General features: G+C 33.9%; 1 protein-coding gene across 22 annotated transcripts in view; it reads left to right on the top strand.

The window, feature by feature from the left end:
• The window catches only part of LOC105479621 (coiled-coil serine rich protein 1), a 1,449,255-nt gene that overhangs the window by 765,591 nt on the left and 659,251 nt on the right, over positions 1-24,413 (top strand). The gene's annotated exons all lie outside the window — the stretch shown is intronic.

Raw genomic sequence — 24,413 nt, 5'->3', positions numbered from 1 at the left:
GGTAGTCCGAGGTGTGTATATGTGGGAGTTAGGGCATAGGTCATGGGTTTTCTAATAGAAAGTCCCACATACCACCAACCAGAGTTATCACTTGATTTTACAACGACCAAGCAAGAAACAACTCTACTCAGAATTTCACTCCTAAATCCTTTGGGAGGAGAATGTAGGGAGAGGACAGTTTTACAAAGCTGTAATCTGTAAAGCTTGGAAATTGGATTTCAGAAGTAAAGGACTGACTGTCTCTGGCATGTCAGCCCCCACATACTTTCACCTCACCCAGAAAAACCCTTGCCCATATAAATATTCATAACTGTAGTTTGAGGAAAAGAAGATAGGCATTGATTGTCCAAAAACAGGGAGATGGGAGGTGGGATGGCAAGAGGTAAAGGAGAATTTAAACTGTCCTTCCGATGCTGTCTCTGCCTTCTCTTTGCCCTAAGCTGTGACCACCCATTCACTCTTCACACAGAAACAATTAAAATAGACTTCTTACTGTTATTCTTTTTCTTGTTAGATCTTGGATTATATCTTTCTCTCCTTATTTTGTCCTTAGCATTATTTTTATAAATATTAACCAGCAACCCATGCAAGTTGGACATCTTGTTGAACACCTGAATTCGTGTGTGTGTGTGTGTGTGTGTGTGTGGTGAATTTGTATCTCTATACAATATGTGTTATTTATATAAAGAATTTCTATTTAGTAGCCTATAATTTTTCCTGAAACTCATTTCCCCCTTTAAATTATTCACGTATTTTCATTTTCTGTTATTTTATTGTTTTACATACACTGACTTTATAGCTAGATAATATTATTGTAGAATTGAAAATCTGTGTTTATCTTACAATAAAAAAAGATATCCATATAAAATGAATATAAATGTTCTGAAATAGGGCCTTATAAATATTCCTTTGAAAGGACACTTCATGAAGTGTGAAAATGCCAAGCATCGGCTAATAAATCTTTGTGACAATTTCTGTTTAAATAATACACCAATTTAAAACATAGAATAAATAACATAGTGAGACAGGAAATCTTATCCAAAATTTTATTCTGTTATGAATACAATTGAATATTGCTAAATATTACTTACTTTATAACTTAAGAAATCTCCATGCATTATTTTAATCCCTCAAACCACCCTCTCACATTTTTTTAAACTATAACAATATACCAGTCAAAGGAAATAATTGCATGTTTGATACTGTGCACCTACTTACACGAAAGCATCAACATGAGCGCATGGCCCTGTGTTGAAAATGCTGAGGCAACAAATACTGTGAGACAACTAATACTTGTTTAAATTTCAGTTCATTTTGTTGATTCTTTTTACTCCCCAAAACAACTTGTTTGTTCCGGGAAACACTGACTATATAGTCTATTAGCTCTATCTCTCCCTGCTCTGCCTCCTCTTTTTTTGTCTTCTTCTCAACCTGCTTCTCCTATTCATTTTTGCCTTATTCTTTCACCATTTCTTTCCTCCTCCTTCCTCATATTTTCTCCTCTTTTCCCTTCTCTTCTTTCTCCATTATCAATAGTAATGGCGCAGTTTCTCATACTTACAAGTGCCAGTGATGATTCTATTCATCATTCACCAGACACTTTCCATGTGCTGGACACTGTTCTTAGCCCCCATATGAGTGATTACAGTTGGTAGTTCTTGGAATTCAATGAGAAGTTCAATTTAATTGGCATGTGGTTTGATTGAAATTATGCTCTGACAGTTTTTAAATTAGATTAAAATAAATAGACTAATTAATTTAGATGAATCAAGATAAATTTTAAAACTCTAAAATTGTGTATATATACTTTTAATAAAATATATAGCTTCTTAATGTACACGTTGTCCCTAGATTGATTTAAACATGGAGCAAAATATAATGCTTCGGGTGTAAATATTTAAGACAGTTCCAAATGAAATAACACTAAAATGAAATTAAATTGCTCATAAGTTTCTTATATAAGATTGTTATTCTTTAAAATATCCTGGCTGTATTTTTTCTTTTGCATTAGGACACCAGCCAAAAACCATATGGCACATAACATCAGTAGATGTTATCATATAATAATGATATTTAGAGGTTCCTGAAAATGGTCCTCTTGGAGAAAATTAGTTAATAATATAAGCAAATGCAAAATTGCCTCTAGGTAGGCATATATTTTTATCAGTGAAATATTTGATGATTGGCTTCCAAGGATAAATTCACTATAATGAACTTCTGTATTAAAATTGTTTACAAGAGATTGGTAACATTAGACAACTCAAACTGGGTTGTTCTCTGTAAGAATAAATGGAAGTCACAAGATTTGCCTTAAGCAGCTCTTTCAAAAAGAATAAAAATATAGAAAACCGTTTGTACTGTAATTTCAGGAAACAAACTAGTTTTACTTTATAGATTCATAATGAAGTAAAATGTATAAAATCATTTACATTTTACATACCAAGGATCAAGATCCCTGGTCAAGTGAAGAAGGTAGGGTAAACATAGTTGAGGCTTTGGGTGAAGTATAATAAAAAAAATAAACACATGTTAGAGAGCTTGCCGGAATCTTTGAACAGAAAGTTGTATATATTATCTGTATTTCCCCCCTGGGGCTTATAGTGTCCTGGAGAGTGGTATATCATACAAATAGCCAGTGACCAGACCATGAAGAACCAAATGAATAATGCTAAAGTATTTCAAAGGTATGTTGAATTTATAAGGGACCAATGAAACGTGATCTGATTTTGTTTTAGAAAGGTGAGTTTAGCTGCAGTATGGAGCGTGTATTAAGTGATACAAAACTGGAAGAGAACACTGTTAAATGGTTACTGCAATGATTCTGGAGGAAAAAATATGAAGGGCTATACTAAACAGATAAAACAGAGGGGAAGGAACAGCTCTAAAAGTTATTTAGGAAAAATAATTCTTTGGACTTGTAACAGAAAAATGTGAGAAGCTAAGTATCCAGGATGACTCCTAGGGTCTACAATGGGAGATTCTTTGATAGCAATACCTTTCACTGGTACAAGGAAACTGCAGGAAAAAAAAAAAACAAAAAAATAGAAGATGACAAAGTTTGTTTATACTATGCTGAGATTATGATACATGAGGGGCATATCTAAGTGGGTATGCCTAGTAGGCAAACTGACATATGGGATAGGCATTGTTAAAAAGAAGTTGTATGGATTTTAGTAATAAAATGAGTGTAAGGGGAGAGGTGATCTTTCATAATTTTGGTTCACCAAGTTGCAGCTTTTTATTGTTATTCATAGTTTTTATTCAAGTAAGCTATTCTTAAATGACTGACATCACAAATATTTTGGTAATATTCTGAAAATAATTATTTAAAATTAATGGTTGTGAAGGGAAATAGGTATAATAGACAAATCAGATAAGATAAAGTTAGTGTACATAAAGCTAGTAATATTCATTTTCCTTTGTTAGTAGCCAATATGAACCTGAAATAACATAGTATGTTTACTAATCTAGCCAATATTTTAAAATATAAATTCAATACTGGGAGCACCAGTGAAAAACTGGTATACACATTTTATTTCTAGTGGCATTTTTGCTTGTTAACAATATTTTGGGACACAATTTAACAAATATGTAGAATGAGCCATGAAGATATTCTTAAAATACTATTTGATTAATTTTATTCTTACAATTTAATTTAAGGAATAATTGGAAGTAAAAGTAGAGATATGAAAAAAATGTTTAATGTGGTTCAAAAATTAGTCTAAATATCTTCAAGATTTATCCAATAACATAACATCAGCAAAATGCAATGGTACATACCCATTACAGATTCAAGTGTAAAGAAAGGAGAGTGAAATTAAAATACTTTCTATGAGACATTGAATCTTAGAATTTTTTCTTTTTTCTCTGAAAATTGTATTCCAGTTGAATTTCATTTATTTTGGGGGACCAATTACACTATATTTTTTAGTTTAAATAATATGTACCTATAAAATCATAACATTTTTTATTTATTATAGATTCATGGGTTCTTTTGCAGGTTTGTTACATGGGCATATTGTGTAATGCTAGTGTTTGGGTTTCAAGGGAACCCATCACCCAAATAGTGAAGAGAGTATCCAATAGATGGTTTATAAGCCCTCAACTCCCTCTCATAACCTCCCCTCTTTTGAAGTCCCCAATGTCTATTATTTCCATCTTTATATCCATGTGTATCCATTATTTAACTCCCACTTATAAGTGAGAACATACGGTGTTTGATTTTCTGTTTCTGAGTTATTTCACTTAGGATAATGGCCTCCAGCTCTATCCACGTTGTTGTGAAGAACATAATTTCATTCTTTTGTATGGCTCTGTAGAATTCCATGGTTTATAGATACCACATTTTCTTATCCAATTCATGTTTGATAGACACTAAGGTTGATTTCATGACTTTACTATTGTGAATAGTGCTGCAGTAAACATAAGAATGCAAACGTCTTTTTAATAAAAAGATTTTCCTTTGAGTAAAATACCCAGTAGTGGGGTTGAAAGGTAGTTCTACTTTTAGTTCTTTGAGATATCTTCTACCATTTTCCATAGGGGTTGAACTAATTTACATTGCCTATGAACAGTATATAAGTATTCCGTTTTCTCCATATGTATACCAACATTTGTTATTTTTCAACTTTTTAATAAAAGCCATTCTGACTGGTTTGAGATGGTATCTCATTTGCATTTCTCTGATGATTAGTGATGTTGAAGGTTTTTTCATATGTTGGTTGGCGACTTGTATGTTTTCTTTACAGAAGTGTCTGATGACCTTTGCCCACTTTTTGATGGAGTTATTTTTTTTTCTTGTTGATTAAGGTCCTTATAAATTTTGGATATTAGTCCTTTATCAGAATCATAGTATGCAAATATTTTTTCCCATTCTGTAGGATGTATGTTTACTCTGTTTTTAGTTTCTTTTGCTGTGCATAGCTCTTTAAGTCCAATTTGTCTACTTTTCTTTTTATTCCATATATTTTTGAGGTCTTTATCATAAATTATTTGCCTAGGTGAATACCCAGAAGAGTTTTTCCTAGATTTTTCTCTAGTATTCTTATAGTTTGAGGTCTTACTTTTAAATCTTTAATCCATCTTTTTTTTTTTTTTGGAGACAGAGTCTTGGTCTTGTCGCCCAGGCTGGAGTGTGATAGCATGATCTCAGCTCACTGCAAAGTCCAAATTTCCAAGCAATTCTTCTGCCTCAGCCTCCTGAGTAGCCAGGATTACAAGTGCCTGCCACCACACCCAGCTAATTTTTTTTTTTTAGTAGAGACAGGGTTTCACTATTTTGGCTAGGCTGGTTTTGAACTCCTGACATTAGGTGATTCCCCCGCCTTGGCCTCCCAAAGTCGTGGAATTACAGGTGTGAGCCACCATCCCTGGCCTTAGATCTTTAATCTGTCTTGGGTTAATTTTTGTAATATGTTGAGAGGTAAAGGTCTAGTTTAATTCTTCTGTATATAGCTAGTTCTCTCAGCACCATTTATTGAATAAGGAGTACTTTCCCCATTGCATATTTTTGTTGACTTGGTTGAAGATCAGTTCATTTTAGATGTGTGGCTTTTTTTCTGAATTCTCCATTCTGTTCCACTGATCTGTGTGTCTATTTTTGTATCAGTACCATACTGTCTTGGTTATTAGAGCCTTTTAGTATAGTTTGAAGTTGGATAATGTACTGTCTCTGACTTTGTTCTTAATACTTATGATTGCTTTGGGTATTTAGGCACTTTTTGGTTCCATGTGAGTTTTAGCATTGCTTTTTCTAATTCTGTAAAAAATGACATTGGTCATTTGATAGGAATTTATTTGAATCTGTAGATTGTTTTGGGATGCATAGTCATTTTAACAACATCGGTTTGTTCTATCTATGAGCATATCATGTTTTTCTATTTGTTTGTGTCATTGATGATTTCTTTCACCAATGTATTGTAGTTCTTGTTGCAGAGATGCTTCACCTTCTTAGTAAAATAAATATATATTTTAGGTATTTTGTTTTATTTTTTGTGGCAAATGTAAATGGGAGTGAGTTCTTTATTTGGTTGCAAGCTTGAATATTGTTAATGTATAGAAGTACAACTGATTTGGGGTACATTAATTAAATCCCGCAACTTTATTTAATTTGTTGATCAGGTCTAGGCATTTTTTTTTTTTTTTGAGGAATCGTTATAGTTTTCTATGTATAAAATCATGGACTCAGAAAAGAGAGATAGTTTGACTTACTGTTTTTTATTTACATGCCTTTTCTTTGTTTTGCTTGTCTGACTGCTCTGACAAGGACTTCCAGTATTATGCTACATAAGAGTGGTGAGAGTGGATATTCTTGTCTTGTTCTAGGTCTTAGGAAGAATACTTTCAACTTTTGCCCATTCAGTATGATGTTGGTTGTGGGTTTGTGATGTATGGATCTTATTATTTTGAGATATGTTTATTTGATGCCTAGATTGTTGAGGGTTTTTATCACGAAAGGATGTTGGATTTTATTTAAAACTTTTTCTGCATTTACTGAGATAATGATACGATTTTTTAAAATTCTGTTTTTATGATAAACCACAATGATTGATTTGCATATGTTGAACCATTGTTTCATCCTAGTACAAAATTCACTTGAGTGTGATGGATTATCTTTTGATGTGCTGTTTGATTTGGTTTGCTAGCATTGTACTGAGGATTTTTGCATCTATGTTCATCAAGGATGTTGACTTACAGTTTTCTTTTTCTGTTGTGTCCTTGCCAGGTCTTGGTATCAAGACAATATTTGTTTCCTAGAATGAATTAGGAAGCATTCCCTCCTCCTCGTTTTTTTTTTTTTGTTGTTGTTGTTGTTGTTTTGTTTTGTTTTGTTTTTGTTTTTGTTTTTTAATAATTTCAGTAAGGTTGGTACCAGATCATTTTTGCCCATCTAGTAGAATTCTGCTGTGAAACCCTCTGGTCCTGGAGGTTTTTTTGTTTTTTTGTTGTTGTTGTTTTGTAGATATTTTTATTACTGATTCTATTTTGGAGCTCATTATTGGTAGGCTAAGAATTTCAGTTTCTTCCTGGTTCAATTTTTAGAGGTGGTGCAGTTCCAGGAATTTATCCATTACCTTTAGGTTTTCTAGATTGTGTGCATACAGATGTTCATAGCAGTCTCTGAAAATGTATTGTATTTCTGGGTATCAGTTGTAATGTCACTTTTGTCATTTCTGATTGTGCTTACTGAAATCTATTTTTCTTGGTTAATGTAGCTTGTGATCCATCAATTTTGTTTATCCTTTTAAAGAATCAACATTTCATTTAATTTGATACTTTGTATTTTTTTCGGTATCTATCTCATTTAATTCCTCTTTAAACTTGGTTATTTCTTTTCTCTTCTTCTAGTCTTGCGTTTGGTTTGTTCCCCTTTCTCTTTTTACTTTAGGTCTGACATTAGGTTATTAATTTGACCTATTTCTATTTTTTTGGTGTAGGCATTTAGTGATATAAACTTTTCTCTTAACACTGCTTTTTCTGTGTCACAGAAGTTTTCGTATGTTGTGTCTCTATTTTCATTTGTTCCAACTTTTTAAATTTACGCTTTAGTTATTTGCACAAAAGTCATTCGGGAGCAAGTTTTTTTTTGTTTTTTTGTTTTTTTGTTTTTCATTTTCTTGTGTAGTTTTGGTATTGATTTCTAATTTTATTGCACTGTGGTCTGAGAAGTTGCTTTAATATAACTTGGATTTCTTTGAATGTACTGAGAATCTATTTATGATCAAGAATGTGGTCAATTTTAGAGAACGGTACATGAGCAGATGAGAAAAATGTATATTCTGCAATTGTTGGGTGAAGTGTTCTGTAGACTTTTTTAGGTCATTTGGTCAAGTCTAATTTAAGTTCAGAGTTTCTTTGTTAGTTTTCTGCTCTGATGATTGGTTTAGTGCTGTTAGTGGGGTGTTGCAGTTCCCCACTACTATTGGATGAATATCTATCTCTTGGTCTAGTAGTAGTTGTTTTATAAATCTGTGTGCTTTGATGTTATATGTGTGTATATTTAGGATAGTTAAATCTTCTTTTTTTTTTTTTTTTTTTTTGAGACGGAGTCTCGCTCTGTTTCACCATGTTAGCCAGGATGGTCTCGATCTCCTGACCTCGTGATCCGCCCGCCTCGGCCTCCCAAAGTGCTGGGATTACAGGCATGAGCCACCGGCACCCGGCAAATCTTCTTAAATTGAATCCTTTAGCATTACATAATACCCTAATTTGACTTTTTAGAAAAACTGTTGTTTCTTTAAAGTCTGTTTTATCTGACACTAAAATAGCAACCCCTGCTCTTTCTTGTTTTTCATTTGCATGATACATCTTTCTGTATCTTTTTACTTTGAGCCTAGAGCTGTCATTTTGCATGAAATATGTCTCCTGAACGCAGTAGATGGTTGGGTCTCTTTTTTTTTTTTTTTTAATTTGATTTCCTATTTTTGTTTTTTAAGTGAATATTTAGGCTGTTTACCTTCAAGGTTAATATTGATATTTGAGGTTTTGTTTCCCTCATAGTATTGTTAGCTAGTTGCTTTGTAGTCTCAATTGTATAATATCTTTATAGGATCTGTGAATTTTGTACTTATGGGTGCTTTTATGGTAGCAAGTATTGTCCTTTCATTTCCATGTTTAGAATTCCTTTGAGCAACTATCACAAGAACAGAAAACCAAACACCACATGTTCTCACTCATAGGTGGGAACTAAACAATGAGATTGCTTGGACTCGAGAAGGGGAACATCACATACCGGGGCCTATCATGGGGAGGGGGGAGGGGGGAGGGATGGCATTGGGAGTTATACCTGATGTAAATGACAAGTTGATGGGTGCTGATGAGTTGATGGGTGCAGCACACCAACATGGCACAAGTATACATATGTAACAAACCTGCACATTATGCACATGTACCCTAGAACTTAAAGTATTATAATAATAATAATAATAAAAGAATTCCTTTGAGCATTTATTATAGGATCATTCTGTAGGTGATGAAATCCCTTAGCATTTGCTTGTCTAGGAAAGACTTTGTTATTCCTTTGATTATGAAGCTTCATTTTGAAGAATATAAATTCTTGGCTGGAATTTTGTTTTCTTTAAGAGGGTAAAAATAGATCCCCAATCTCTTCTAGCTTATAAGGTTTTTGCTGAGAAGTCAGCTGTTAGTCTGATGAGATTTTCTTTATGGGTAACTTGTACCTTTTCTCAAGCTGCCCTTAAGATTTTTTTTTCCCCCTTCATGTTGACCTTGGATAGCCTCATGACTATATGCTTTGGTGATGGTCATCTTGTGCAGTATCTTACAGGTGGTCTCTGATTTTCTTTCTTGTGTTTGGATGCCAACCTCTCTAGAAAGGTTAGGGAAATTTTCCTTAATTATTTCTTCCAATATTTTCCAGGTTGTGTTTTTCTTCTCCCTCATGAATGCCAATATGTCATAGGTTTGGTTGTTTTTCATAATCCCATGTTTCTTAAAGACTTTCTTCATTTCTTAAAGTTCTTTTTGCTTTATTTTTGTCTGAGTTATTTAAAAAACTGGCTTCCAATATCTAAAATTTTTTCTTCTGCTTGATCTAGGCTATTTTTAAAGCTTTCAACTGTATTTTGAAATTGCTTTCATGAATTTTTGAATACTAGAAGTTGTATTTTTTTTTTATATTTTGTTTTGTTTTGTTTTAGTGTAGTTATCTCATCTTTTATATCCTGCATTTTTTTTTTTTCTGGTTTCTTTGTGCTGGATTTCAACTTTCTCTTGGGTCACATTGAGTTTCCTTGAAATACATATTTTGAATTATTCATATGTCATTTTAGATTTTTAATTTTGGTTAGGATCCATTGCTAGGGAGCTAGTGTGATCCTTTGGAAGATATCAAGATATTCTGGCTTTTTGTAGTGCTCGAGTTGTGCTGATTCCTTCTCATCTAAGGGAGTTCTAACTTTTTATTTTTGTATTTGCTATCGTTTGGATGGAAGATTTTTTTTTTTATTCCTTTCTCCCTTGAATGCTTGAATGTATGATTGTGTTGTATGTTTTCTATGATATTTTGGCTTTATTTCTGGGTGCTTTGAGGGGCCCAGTACTCTATTTGGGTTCCTTGGTTGTGGCTAGCTTCTGGCTTTTTCAGATTCTGCTTGTTGTAGTGACGTAATAGACATATGAGCTGACACACTGCCTCCTGCAAGGCTGAGGGTGAGGAGAAAGGACTCGGGAAGCTTATCTTATGGACTAACAGTGAGCCCTTCTGGCAGCAGGTTTTTAATTTGGTTGTGCAATTCAGGATCCAGTCCAGTAGATTGTGATTAAGAGTAACAGCTGTCTTGCCCTCATGTAGGTTGATGATGAGTGGAAGTACCTGCCCTGACCAAGTGGGATATGGCAGGGAGAGATCCTGTTGGGTGTATTGAGATCTCAGGGGAGGGGACGAGGGGGTGGCGCACCAGCTCCTTGTCCTGAGCAGGCAGCGACATGATCCACTTCCCTATCATGCCCCTCTCACAGGGCACACGATGTTCATTTCATATAGACTTTGACCTTTTGTTCCTGGATGCAGCACAGCTGCAGATGGCAGGTACACCCCTTTGGCAGCTACCACCACACATGGACCATTCTCTAAAATTGACTATATTCTTGATCATAAACAGTGTCTCAATAAATTCAAAGAAATCAAAATCATATTGATATGGTTTGTCTGTGTCCCCATCCAAATCTCAACTTGAATTGTATCTCCCAGGATTCCTATGTGTTGTGGGAGAGACCCAGGAGGAGGTAATCAAAACATGGTAGCCAGCCTTTCCCATGCTATTCTCATGGTAGTGAATAAGTTTCACAAGATCTGATGGGTTTACCAGGGGTTTCCACTTTTGCATCTTCTTCATTTTCTCTTGCCACCACCATGTAGGGAGTGCCTTTCACCTCCTGCCATGATTCTGAGGCCTCCTCAACCAACTGAAATGTAAGTCCAATTGGACCTTTTTTTCTCCCCAGTCTCGGGTATGTCTTTATCAGCAGCATGAAAACAGACTAATATACGTATCAAGCAACTTCTCAGACCACAGTGCAATAAAATTAGAAATCAATACCAAAGCCATCAAGTAAACACCTTCCTCCACTCAAGGCACATAGCTACTGCCGGAGCTTTCAGGCACCACAATATGATTACACTATCACGGTTCATTGATTTTCAGGGAACAGATCTACTTCAATATAAAATTAGCCAGGCACGTTGGCAGGTGCCTGTAATCTCAGCTACTCAGGAGACTGAGGCAGGAGAATCGCTTGAACCTGGGGGCAGAGGTTTCAATGAGCTAAGATCACACCACTGCACTCCAGCCTGGGTGACAGAGTGAGACTCTGTCTCAAAAATAAAAAAAAAAAAAAGGATAGGTAAGATAGGTAAGCATAGTAACCAACCTGAAAGTAATAAACATAGATATACATGAATTTTTACATTTCATATTTAAAATTTTACTATTGATTTTTAAATTCCTAATAATTTATTTAAATGCAAAAAGTTAATAAATACTTTTTTGACAGGAAACAAAACTGTACATGAAGATGGCAACTTATGATTCTAACACCATTTACTGATATCTTTTTATATGCTTATTTCTTTTGAATTGGTTTTATGTTTCTTTGACTCTTAGTCTCGGTTTTATCTTTTCCTTGACTAGGTCTCTTGATTGTAATTGTCAGAAGGACAATTGGATTTATCTTAAACTAAATGGAAATTTATTAAAAGGCTATGGGGGTGACTCATCAAACAGGACTGAGAGCCAGTGCTGATACCAACTGTAATTAACAACACAATTCATACTTTGACTCTCTGCACTCATTTGTGCTGTTCTTTAATTTTGTCTTCTTTTGCTTCCTTGTTTTTTTTTTTGTTTTTTTTTTTTTTTCCTTTTTCTTTGTAGAACCAAACCTCTGCTATTTCTCTGGTCTACTGGAGCATAAACTTAACCATTGCTTGCTTTCAAGCTTTTTTACTTTTGACTTAGGCACCACAAAAAATATTAACTTATTTTCTTTTTATTCCTTATACCGTAATTGCCAGAAAGGTTTCCTATTCTAGCTCGGGAAGAGGATCTGTTCCCTGAAAATCAATGAAACATGACAGTATGATCATATTATACTGCCTGAAAGCTCTGGCATTAGCCATGTGTCGTGAGTGGAGAAAGGTGAAGTTCCCAGGAAAGTATGTATGTGTGACGGGAGCAGTAAGGGGGGTCTGGTCAGCAAAGTAGCATGTTTGCCACCATCTGAAAAATGAATGCATTCATGTAAAGATTCCTTGTGTTCTTAGCCCAGATACTAGCAGTATTTATAGCTTTCATCAGCTAAACCCTCTTATATGATGTGTATCAGTACATAACTGCTTGGATGTTTCACAGTTATCTCACTTTTCAATATGCTCAGTATCTCCCATTCACCCTTATTTTCAGTTAATCCTGCTTCTTCTTCACCCATTCACCCCATCTCCAATTGAACCTGCTTCTCCTGAAGTGTTCCTCCTATCAGGAATGTTACCATCAACCAGCCTCCCATTTGCTCAGAACAGAAATTTGGGAGTTGTTCTTGACTGTTCGCTTTTGCTAAACCTACCAGTTACAATTAATTATTCACTTTTTAATCTAGCTATTATTTTTAGTCTGGAAAATAGATAGGAATCTATCCCTTTTGCAAAGCATTTTCACTAGTCAATTGTGTTATCCTCTAAATTCCCTTTCTCCTATATCATTCCTACCTCTAATTTCTTCTACATACAACAGACAGAATGGTGTTTGTCAAATACAACTGAATTGTGCTAAAAGCTCTTCTATGATTTCTCACTGACCTAAACATAAAATCGAGCATTTTGTAGAGCCTACAACTGTGCCAATATTCTCCTTGCTCACTACATTCTAGTTACACTGTACACACACACGCGCGCACACACACACACACAAGCATATATATTTTTTAATTTCTTAAGAAAAAATACATATAATCCTCCCCCATTTCCCCTGAGCTTTATCCAGTTTTTCTCTCTGAAACACTCGCTTGCTTACTGCCTGGCTGTGTCCTTGTCCTATAACCTTAAATGTCATTTATTCACTAAGGCCCACCCTGAGTATCAAATAGAAATGGCATCCTTATGTTATTCTCTCTCCTAACTTCCCTTTATATCACTTACCAAAATTTGTCATTTTTTAGCTGGGAATACATTTGCTTATTGGAAGTCTCTCTCTCCTATGAACTAGAAGCAGTGAAACAGTGAGAACAATGACCGTTTGCTTACCACTCTCTATGTCATGAGAGCATTGTATGCTGCTCTCTGTACATCCCACTCCCTTTGCTTAGAGTCTGCGCCTCCTGCTAGCTGCATAGTGGAGTTGTGTCCTACTCAGGAGTTGGAGGCTAAAAGGGCTCACTGTGAACAATTAGCCAAAATGTCACATAACTAGTTTTGTTTATAAATATAAACATGCAAAATAATACAATGCATATTTAAATATAAAATTTTATTTTAGTTCTAATTACACAGAGAGAAAAACTGAGCACAGTTTAATTTGCATAATTAAATGTGCTATCATTACTGATGGATGAATTAATAAATTACAGATACTCATTAAATATTTGTTGGAATCAATTAAGTCCAGCTTTAAATGTCTTTGCCTACCATTTCTATTTAAAAGTTGAATAAACAGACGTCTAAAGCAACTAATTCCTCTAGTCACATATAATCTGTTTAGGTTTTCTGTCTTATTATATTTTGCTATTCAGATAATATGTATACAGAATTTAACTTTATTTTTAATTTTTGCTCATGACTATGCTAAAGAAAAATTGAAGGATAATGAATTTTATGACACTCAGAATTTCTTGAGTTTGTCAGTGAAGTTTGATCTGTGTATACAGTTTGTCTGGTGAAGTTTGATTTATGACATCAATTGTTTTCTAGCTGATCGTCAACCTGTAATGCCATGCTGACTCTGCAAGTGTCTAGTGATCTTATTCTTGTCTCCTTTATTCTTGTGTTTCCGGAATGCTGTCATCAGCACATTACTGTTAATGAATGACTGTCTTGGAGACTTTTGTGTCACTTCATGGTTTACTATAAAAATTTTGATACACATTGAAATTAAATCAATACCAGAAAATAAAATGCTCACAATCTCCTAAAAAATGAATATTTTCTTTAAAATAGGAATCTTACTTTTAAACCATAGTGATTAAGTGGGCATGGTATTATATCCTGATCTTCCTCAATAAAAATATCAAGCAAGTTAAAGCTGGAGAAATCTTTGTCATATATTCAACATGTCAATCTCAATATTGTAGGCAGGTTTCTGTTTTTAGTGATGCAAGGTATTTTTTTTTTTTAAATAAGAACAGTCTTCAAGGTTGAATTAAGGATTTATGGTTGTTGTATTAGTCAATGCCATTTTAACTCTTCTAAATCTTCACAATGCCTATATTCAAACCCTATTATTTCAAGTTCATTCTGTGTGTGAATGTATGTGTGTGTGCGTGCACATCTTGAGGCTTAAAGGGGGGCAATAAATTGCAAAATAGAAAATTCAGACAAATTGAACTATAATGCAATGCTATCCTAACTTGTATTGGAATGCAGCCATATAAGCTTCTAGTACATTCTTCTCTGAACTGAAGTGACCTACTGGAGTTGCTGACATAGAGGGAAAATTGCAGACCTTTACCACAGGGCAAGAGCCTGTAAACTTCTGCTTAGACAAGTTGAAATTTCATCTTGTGGACAGATCATGTCAATAAGAAGCAGAGTATGTTTCTTTATCCCAAGGTCACCTACCAGTTTATAGAGGAGTAAAAGCGAGAGAGAGGTAGAGCAGAAATTCCCTAATGCAAATATGGGCCAGGGGAACGGAGAGCCACCCTGACAAATAGAATGTATGTGTTTAGACCAGGATGCTGCTAGTGAGGGAATGTTTGGGGCTTAATGTGTCAAAAAATTCTTCTGGACCTATTTCCTATAGAAGATATATCTGTATTCATCATTTTTTGGATGATGATTCAAAAAATCATCATTCATTGGATGAATCACCTCATTCATTTTCATTAATTTTCATCATTCATTGGATGAATCACCTCATTAATCTTTCACTCACAATGTAAAATTCAGGCAAGAGTCAAAATGGAGTATATAAGATTCTCTCTTAAAAAAATAAATTCTAATCTGTGCATGAAAGTAAACGTTTGTCACGTGACGTTACAGTATCAATTTCTCAGACATATATTTTATTTTTACCCATTTTTTAATATCCTCACTTTTCTCTTTGTACTGCTTTTTTTTTCTTCCTTTCTTTTGTCTTATCATAAAGTATGTTTGCAGACCAGAATTACTGGAAGAAGCCCTTAGTTCATATTTCATTTCCAATTTTTCCGTACTTAAATTTATATACGATACAAATGCCAGAAATTTTGCTGGAGTTGTCAAGTCATCAATATTAACTTCCAATAGCAAATTTGTCTGCGAATGTCAAGTTCAAAAGCTGATCTCTGATGCCACTCCAGCCTAATGCATGTTCTCTCATCCACCTACTTCTTCATTTATTAAAAACAGTATTGAGTATCTAGAGTATGCTCAAAAGCATATAAGGAAGTGTAGAGTCAATATGGTTTTAAATAGACATGGTCCCTACTCTAAGGAACTTAAACACTAGTGCAGAAGACAGACCAAATATAGGCAAACAGCAAATAAAAGAAATAATTGTCAGTCAAAATGACATTTAGCAAAAAAGATATTAAGACACAGAATCACTTGGAGATAAGAATCAACTTTAAAAAGAATATCCTTAAGGTAGTGGCACATAATATGCAGAAGATTCCAGATGTAGGAATAGTATGTTAAAACTTCCTCAAGTGGTAAAAATCTTGATCCATTCAAGAAACTGAAAGATAATGTGTGTGAGGAGAGTCATGTTTGCAAGTGAAAGAGTTGTGTTAATATGAGATGAAGGTAGTATAATAGATAAGGCGATGTAAGGCAGGGGCTGGCTGTACATCATGGTAAAAAGTTTAATTTTTATTATATAAACCAGAATGCTGCAATAGCAGCATAAAACAAGAAGCAAATGGTAGTCATGTGTGTAATTTAGTATGCCAAATATGTTGTACTTAAATTAATATATCCAAAATCGTATGATTTTAAGATGCAATAAATATATAATTATTCATGAAATATTTTATGAGTGAGATTTTTTGTACCAATTTGTTTAAAATCCAGTGTGTATTTGACACAAACATCTCAGTTTACAGTAGCTGCATTTCAGATGCTCATTTGTCACCCATGCCTCATGACTACTCTAGTGGAATGGAAAACTGTTAATGTGTTCAAGCAGGAGACTGATGTGATCCAAATTACATTTTCATGTTACTCCACTATTATTTACAGAAACTATGGAGTGGAGAAGGTATGGCTGAAGACAGGAAAATGAGTTAGGAGGCTGTATTAGTTTTCTGTGGCTTCGGTAACAAAGTACCACAAACTGGCTAACTTAAAACAATTGAAATTATTTTTTCACAAGTCTTTCTTGAGACCATAAATCTGGAGTCAAGATGTGGGCAGATCCATATTTCCTCTGAGGGCTCTAGAAAAGGAGTCTTCTTGACCTCTTTTAGCTTCAAGTGGTTGCTGACAATGTTTGAAGTTTCTTGGCTTATAGATGGACCTACACTTTCTAGTTTCTATCTCTGTCTTCACGTGACCCTGTCTTCTGTGTGTCTGTGTAACTATATCCAAATGTCCCTCTTCTTATAAAGAACACTTGTCATATTTGATTTGTGGCCAATCCTTATCAAGTATAATCTCTTTTTAACTTGATTATATCTGCAAAGGCCCTATTTTTAAGTAAAGTCACATTCACAGGCTCCAAGTAGACATGCATATTGGAGGTACACAGTTCCAGACAGTGCAGAGGTCATTGGAATAAAAGGTGGTGTTGGCTTGTACACACCCAGCACACATCTATACTTCACTGCCCTCTGCACTCTATGTAGTAAGCTGGGGTGGAGGCAGCAGATATAAAAAGAAGTGATTGTGAAATACATTTTAGAGATGTAATTAACTAATGTCTTGAATGTGGAGAGGCAGAGCCAAAACAATTTTGGTGATATTTTCAGAGTTTCTATCATGCCTTTCCTGATCAGTCACTAAATGCCCACTGTTTTTATCCTGGAAATTTGTGTTCCTAGCTTCTAAAGGATCTAACTCAAAGCCATCTCCTTTATGTCCCTCTTTATGAAGCCTTTCTTAATTAGCTTTACCTTACTGATAAGAGTATTAAACTAGAAGAAATGGATTAGCCTGTCTTAAGTACTAAAGAAATCAAATATATATTTGTATAATCCATTATTAGTGAAACTTTTCCAGTGTTTAAATATAGTGCAATGTACTCTGAAAAAATCTAGAAACTGGAAATTTTAAAATTGAAATGGAAATCATAATTCAACTCACATTATATTAGTTCATTTTCACACTGCTATAAAAAACTACTCGAGACCGGGTAATTTATTTAATTGACTCACAGTACCACAGGCCCTAACAGGAAGCATGACTAGGAGGCCTCAGGAAACGTGCTCATGATGGAAGGAGAAGGGGAAGCAAGCACCTTCTTCACATGGTGGCAGGAGAGAGAGAGAGAGAGAGAGAAAAAGAGAGAGAGAGAGAGAGAGCCCAAAGGGGGAAGGGTCACCCTTTTAAACAACCAGATCTCATGAGAACTCACTATCAAGGGAACAGCAAGAAGGAAATCTGCCTCCATGATTTAATCACCTCCCACCAGGGCCCTCCCCTGATACAAAGAAATTATAATTCAACATGGGATTGGTGTGGGGACACAGAATCAAACCATATTACTCATTAAAAACAAAAAGCAAAACTAAACTACGTATCCTTTACATCTAGAATATGGCGCACAGTTATCTGGGTACAAGTATTCCTAATGATTTCAATCTCTAAAGATACTAAGTTTTCCAATTCATAATTTTTTTATCATTCTATCTCATTCATAAATGAAATCACCCAAGTTCTTAAATGTAGTCATATTTTTAGTTTGTACACTCTCTTATAGGTATTCAATTCCATAAATATAAAGTATACTGTTTAATTATGTAAGCCCTATTACTTCTTGTAAAAAATACCTGCAATCTATTCTCACAGTGGTCACGATGAAGGATGTCAGGCAGTTTTCTAGTTGAGGTAGCATAAGGTTGAATAAAGATAAATATGTTATCCAGATGTTGTATTATTGATTTACTGATGTTCCTTCTTTTCTGTTTGTGTTTAGAGTCTTGACCCATTTTTTAAACATACAAACATAGAATAAGTTTCCTATCCCTTTGTCCTTTTCTGCAATTCTGTAAAACCTCACATTGCTTTTCATGAGGTATGGGGACCCAAAAACTGAAAGCGTTTCAGTAACAGGCCAACTGTTAACACTTGTGAGTCCTAGGCCAAGAATAGGAATGAAAGCTCACAGAATGTAAGTCTAAATATTGAAGTTATAAATAAAGCTTTATAAACCATGGAATAAAATATGTTCTAACCTCTTATCTTGGAAAGTATACTTTGATAATGACTTAAAAAGCACATTCCAATTCCAGATTTCTTTGGACTTCCTAGCATTCTCTGCAGGAACTTAGCAACGTGGAGAGAGCCAGCCTTTGTTCTTATTTAATTCCAATATCCATTGTTGAAACTGGGTAATGATTGCATAAGAGTTCTTTTTATAAGTCTCCCATTTTTTTCATGTTAGCAATTTTTCTACAACAAAAAGTTAATTTTAAAAAAGTTTAGTGTCTACTTGATAGCTCCTAGAAATTTTATGTTCTATGAGAGGAGGTTTTATTTGCTTGGCTGTGTTTCTTGAAAATTCTACTGATGTCTTCAGTGATATGCCCTCATTAAAGGTGGGTGACAATGATCAATGTGATCTGTATAATGTTGCATTTTCATTCTTGAGCTCATCTTTGGCCTTGGCATCATTAAGCAATCCTTATGATTCTCTCTCTGTCTCTCTTGCTTTTATTTTATTTAAATAATCTTTTATTATTGACATTGAAGTCCGTTATAAGATGATGGTCAAATTATCTTTGTTCCACCTAATTTTTAGTCTAAACTTGTCTCACAAGGCTGTGAATTTTCTCATGTTGAATTATGTTACTTTTCAATTTTAAAAGTTAGCTTTTCCCCTCTTTTACAGTGTCAGTTTTTCTAGAATATTTCTCTTTCCATAAGCTTTACCTTTAGATTGATGACTTAGGATCTAAATTTAGTATTGTACTATTTTAAGCAGACTTTGTGTTCCTTTTACATTAAAAAAAAATCTTTTTCTAGCTTATACCTGTCTTTTGCCAAACTTTGTTTTGCAAAGTTTGGATAGCAACATAAACGTTTTCTCTTTCCTTCGGCCTCAAGGTACATATTCAGTAAGTATGTAATCACTATCATATATATTTTCTATACCAGTATCTGTTAATTGTATTAATTAATGTGTGTACATTCTTTTTATTATAGATTCTGAAGCAAACTACTACACATAGGCCATCATGGTCAAATTTTTAAAAGTTTATCTCTTTTTCATCTTGTTGATAAATTTCATAAACTTTTATGTAGGATATTCAAATAGACATGTAAGAGAAATTGGACTTTTTTTCGGGATTATTGAGTATTTTTATTTCAACTTATTTTACTGCACTGAATAGCTGGAGTAAAAGACACTAAATATCCCTAGTCACTTGAGACTTCATTTTAAAAACCAGTTGTACTGGCTTTGCCATGGCTTTGTCTTGGTTTTGATTTCTATCACATTTCCTCCTCTTTAGTGCTTCCTCAGCAGCATGTACTTGAGTATGTGCACATGCAAATGCAAAAACATGGATATATTAGTGGTACCTGTTATATCTTTCATGCTCATTCAAGAGATATATATTTTTAGTAATAAAACTGAATTTTAAAAGCCTAAAAATTAGGAACCAGCCTTTTTATATAGACATGATATGTCATGGAGTCAGATTCTATGAATATCCAATGTGTAAAACACACACACACACAAACACACACACACACAGAATACACATATCCAAGAAATGATTTTAACAGTTTAAAACAGAATATATTTTTATATTACTCTGCTTGAACTGATAATATCATTGCTATCAAAAGGATTTCATGCCTTTTCAACATTTAGTTTTTGTTTGTTTGACATCTTGCTTCCAATTTTGTGTTTAACTCTATGTTGACTTTATCATTTTATTCCAAACTTATGCTCCAAAATGCATTGCTGATGATATTTATATTAGTAGGCATTCTGTGGAATTGTGCTTTTACAGGAAATACATTGGTATTTCCTGTAGATTGGTAAATCTTAAGTAATCTTAAGTAATCTTAAGTTATTTCCACAGTTTAAAAAAAAGGGGGGGGCTAATATTGAATCTGCAATAAAATATAGACAAGGTGGACACCAAAAATAGTTTTGTTTCCGTCTGTAATTACTAGCTGTGCAACAAGTATAAAAATACATATTTGCTATGTTTCCTTGAATATGTGATGTGGAGGCAGCAACACTATTTGTAAGCTTTTTAAAAGAGTTACAGTGTCTCTGTAGAGATACTGTACTAGGGTCTAGAGACCAGTAAAAAAGGTTTTCATCTGGGCTGCTCCACTTACTATCTTGTGTTATATTTAGCGACTGATATTACCAAAGTATCAGTTTGCTGTTTTTTATAAAAGGAACAAAAACACAGCTTTTGCATGTTCTGGAGAGGATTCATATATATATATATATATATATATATATATATATATATATATATATATATTACTTGATACAGTGCCTGGCATATAACCTACATTCTACTAATGACATCTATTATTAGTAGTAATAATTAAAGTAGTAACGCTTACAGAAGGAAAGGGAATGTGAGTACAGTTAAGTACCCTTAGTAAGTTTATATGTTTTATTAGGTTTATATATATTTATTTATGTTACTGACTTTTATTATACAAATGTCACTTATTACTTTTAATCTCAGATGAAATAAATTGGAAACTTAGAGAAGAAAAACATATTTTTAATTCATATAGCAATATTATATAACTCAAAACCTACACATATTCAGGACTCAGATTACATGGAAATTTAACAATAAATGTAAATCACAAAATCTGTCACTTTCATCTCATTTTAGTTTTACTTTTTTACATAATATGCTAGCCCTTTTTGCTTTTTCTAAGCACACATGCTTTATTAATCATAAATGTGAAAAAAATAAGGGGTGTATTTTGTCATTGCTTGGAAAGGAAACTTAAAGACAATTGGGTATTTTGTCAGGGGCATAGATTTATTTATAAAATTTATCTACTACAAATTGAGTTGTTTTAATTCTTCATTATCCCTCTGAGAGAGGTTAGAAGAAGAAATGACAATGTCTGCTTACATGGGAGAATACTGAAAGAGAGCCACCTTAAATCACATGGTGTAAATTCATTGGTGGTCAAAGCTCAGCACACTTCCACAGTTTCTCTTCTCCATATTGCTTCCTTCTGTATGGATGCATACATATATATCCCTTTGTATGTACAATATAAAGTGAAGGATGTATTTAAATAAGTTTCATCCTCATTTAGTTAAAATATTTTATGGCCTTTAATTATAAAATCATATTTTGAAAATTGAGCTGACTCTCAAATCTTTTGACATAGCATTCTATCCTTTCTGGCATAAACTTGAGTTACCACTCTAATCTCATTCCTTACATTGTTCCTTTAATTGACTACCTTTAGGCAATTTTGAAGTAGTAGTTGTTTATGCATATCTTTGTCATGGTCTCTCTGACTTCTAAATATTTGCAAATACTATTGCCTTCTTAGGTTCCATATCACTCAGTTCCACTTCAAATTAGCTAATAGTAATTCGTTTTTCTGATGTTAGCTGGGATGTCGGTAGCTTCTACCGTTTCCATACACACACACCTCTGGCTCTCTCCGTGGTGACTATATTTTTCCTATAGAATGCTAATTGTCTTATTTTTCTAACTCACACTGGAAGTGTCTTCATAGAAAGGGATGTATTTTCTTTTTTTCCCTTAGTGTTCCCTCTGCCCTAAGCAATTACCATAATATGCATTTAATAAAAAATTATAAAATCCAAATATATTCCTATCATGAAGGTGAAATTTCTCTATATTGAAATAAACTGAAGATAATTTTAATCAAGAATTTAATCATTGGCCGGGCGTGGTGGCTCACTCCTGTAATCCCGGCACTTTGGGAGGCTGAGGCAGGTGGATCACAAGGTCAGGAGATCAAGACCATCCTGGCTAACACGGTGAAACCCTGTCTCTACTAAAAGTACAAAAAAAAATTGCCAGGCATGGTGGTGGGCACCTGTAGTCCCAGCTACTTGGGAGGCTGAAGCAAGAGAATGGCGTGAACCCAGAAGGCGGAGCTTGCCGTGAGCCCAGATCACACCACTGCACTCCAGCCTGGGTGACAGAGCCAGACTCCATCTCAAAAAACAAAACAAAAAAATTAATCATTATATCAAATCAATGTGAAATTGAAAATACATGATGATACTTTATTTCTATATCTCTGATAAAATATATATATTTATGAAATTAATATAGATTTATTGCATAAGAAATCAAAACTATCTGCAATTCTACCCTCTAGTAATAGCTACTTTTGTGGTACATTTTCTGTTTAATTATCTATAAAACTCTTTTTATACATATTAAATTTATCAATCTATAAATTTCCATCTACCATTTAGAAATGCAAGAGCTCCATCAAGAATCATGTCCCGAAAGCTATGTATTCTTTCTTTAATCTTCTAACTGTATGTGACAGACATTTGTCATAAACTTTTGTATGTTTACAGCCTTCAATTATGCTAGAAATATTTAATTCTTAATTATTTGTACCTAAGTCTATAGGAAACTTAGATTTTATTCTCTACATTTGAGTATGGCACACATGTGCATACCATAATAAACAATGCAAATACATCATTTGTTGTAATTAATGCCTACAAGAGGGAGTGACAATAACATTACCGGGAAACGTCTGTGTTTTGTTTAATTTCCAAAGATAACTGTTATTTGAAGTTTTTCTTCGTTTGTTTGCTCTTGTTTTGGTTAGTATATTGGTTAATAAAGTTGTTTGGAACTTTATTTATCATTATTTGAATTTTCTAAGTCTTATAACTCAGACCAGTAATCCAGAAGTTACCAACACTGTCCAACTCCTATCCTCAGGATGAAAGCCCTTGAAATAGAAATGTGAGCTGTGGCATAATGGAAGCATTTGGCAGCTATTTTCCCCTGCTCTATATATACATTGAGTGCATAGACTTTAATTTATACACAGAAGTTTATATAATTACAGATTTGCAACAAAATTTACTTTTCACATACTTATGATTCCAATCTATCTCAAAAGTAGATAATCAAACTTTCCTAAACAACTTTTCAATGATGGACAATATTATTGCTCCTTTACCTATTACTACCTCTCCCTGTTCTTTTCTTCATCCCAATCAATATGTCTAGATAAATACAATTTGTTTTTTCTCATTTGAAATTTGGTTTGGAAAATGCAGCCACATTTCTACTTATCTTTTTCAAATAATTAAAAACTTCTGCCTCAGTCATGTAACATCTTCATGCATGATCTAATCTTCAGATTTTTCTCTGACTAGCAGAACTAGATGTTTTGTGATTAGGGAAGTCAGAAGTGATGAGACATGAGTAAAACATAAAATATTTCTTTTCTATATTTCAGTAAGTTAAACTAAATTATATTTACCTAAATTATGTACGTACTTTGATAAACATCTCAGATAATCTTAAAAATACCAAGCAGCAATGAAGGAAAGTGTGAGGGAATAGGGAGGTAGGGGAAAAGGAGGAGAGGGAAGGAGAGGGAACAGGAAGGGAGGTGAGGATGGAAGAGTTTTGTGTAACTGGAATTCTTGAGAGTGAGGTTCTTGATAACTATTTTCAATCCTGGGGAAGGAAAAATTAAATCACAGTCCTTTATCATTTTCAAAAGAAAAGAAAATGATAGGCCTTCTGCTTTAAAGCAAGTGGAAAACACAATCTCATGGAATCCCACAAATTTCTTTGAAAACTGTCTGAAGTTACTTAAACTTCCTAAACTGTATGGCTTTTATTTAACACGAGTGGCATTTATAGTAAATATTTGAAGATAAAATGTGATCATGTGAGGACAACACTCTCAGCTGTGAGAGGCACTTACTTAGTAAATACATCACGTAATAATTAAACTCAAGATCTCATTTTAAGTGACACATTCAGGAATGAGAAGGGAAGGTCCCAGAAAGAAGCACAGTCAAATTAGTTTACTCAGAAATCGTAGTTTTTCATTTGAAATATGAAATCCCAACCTCCTT

The sequence above is a fragment of the Macaca nemestrina genome, chromosome 3 (assembly GCF_043159975.1).
Source record: "Macaca nemestrina isolate mMacNem1 chromosome 3, mMacNem.hap1, whole genome shotgun sequence".
NCBI lineage: Eukaryota > Metazoa > Chordata > Mammalia > Primates > Cercopithecidae > Macaca > Macaca nemestrina.
The sequence above is the reverse complement of the archived record's forward strand: the minus strand, read 5'-3'. Positions and strand labels throughout refer to the sequence as shown.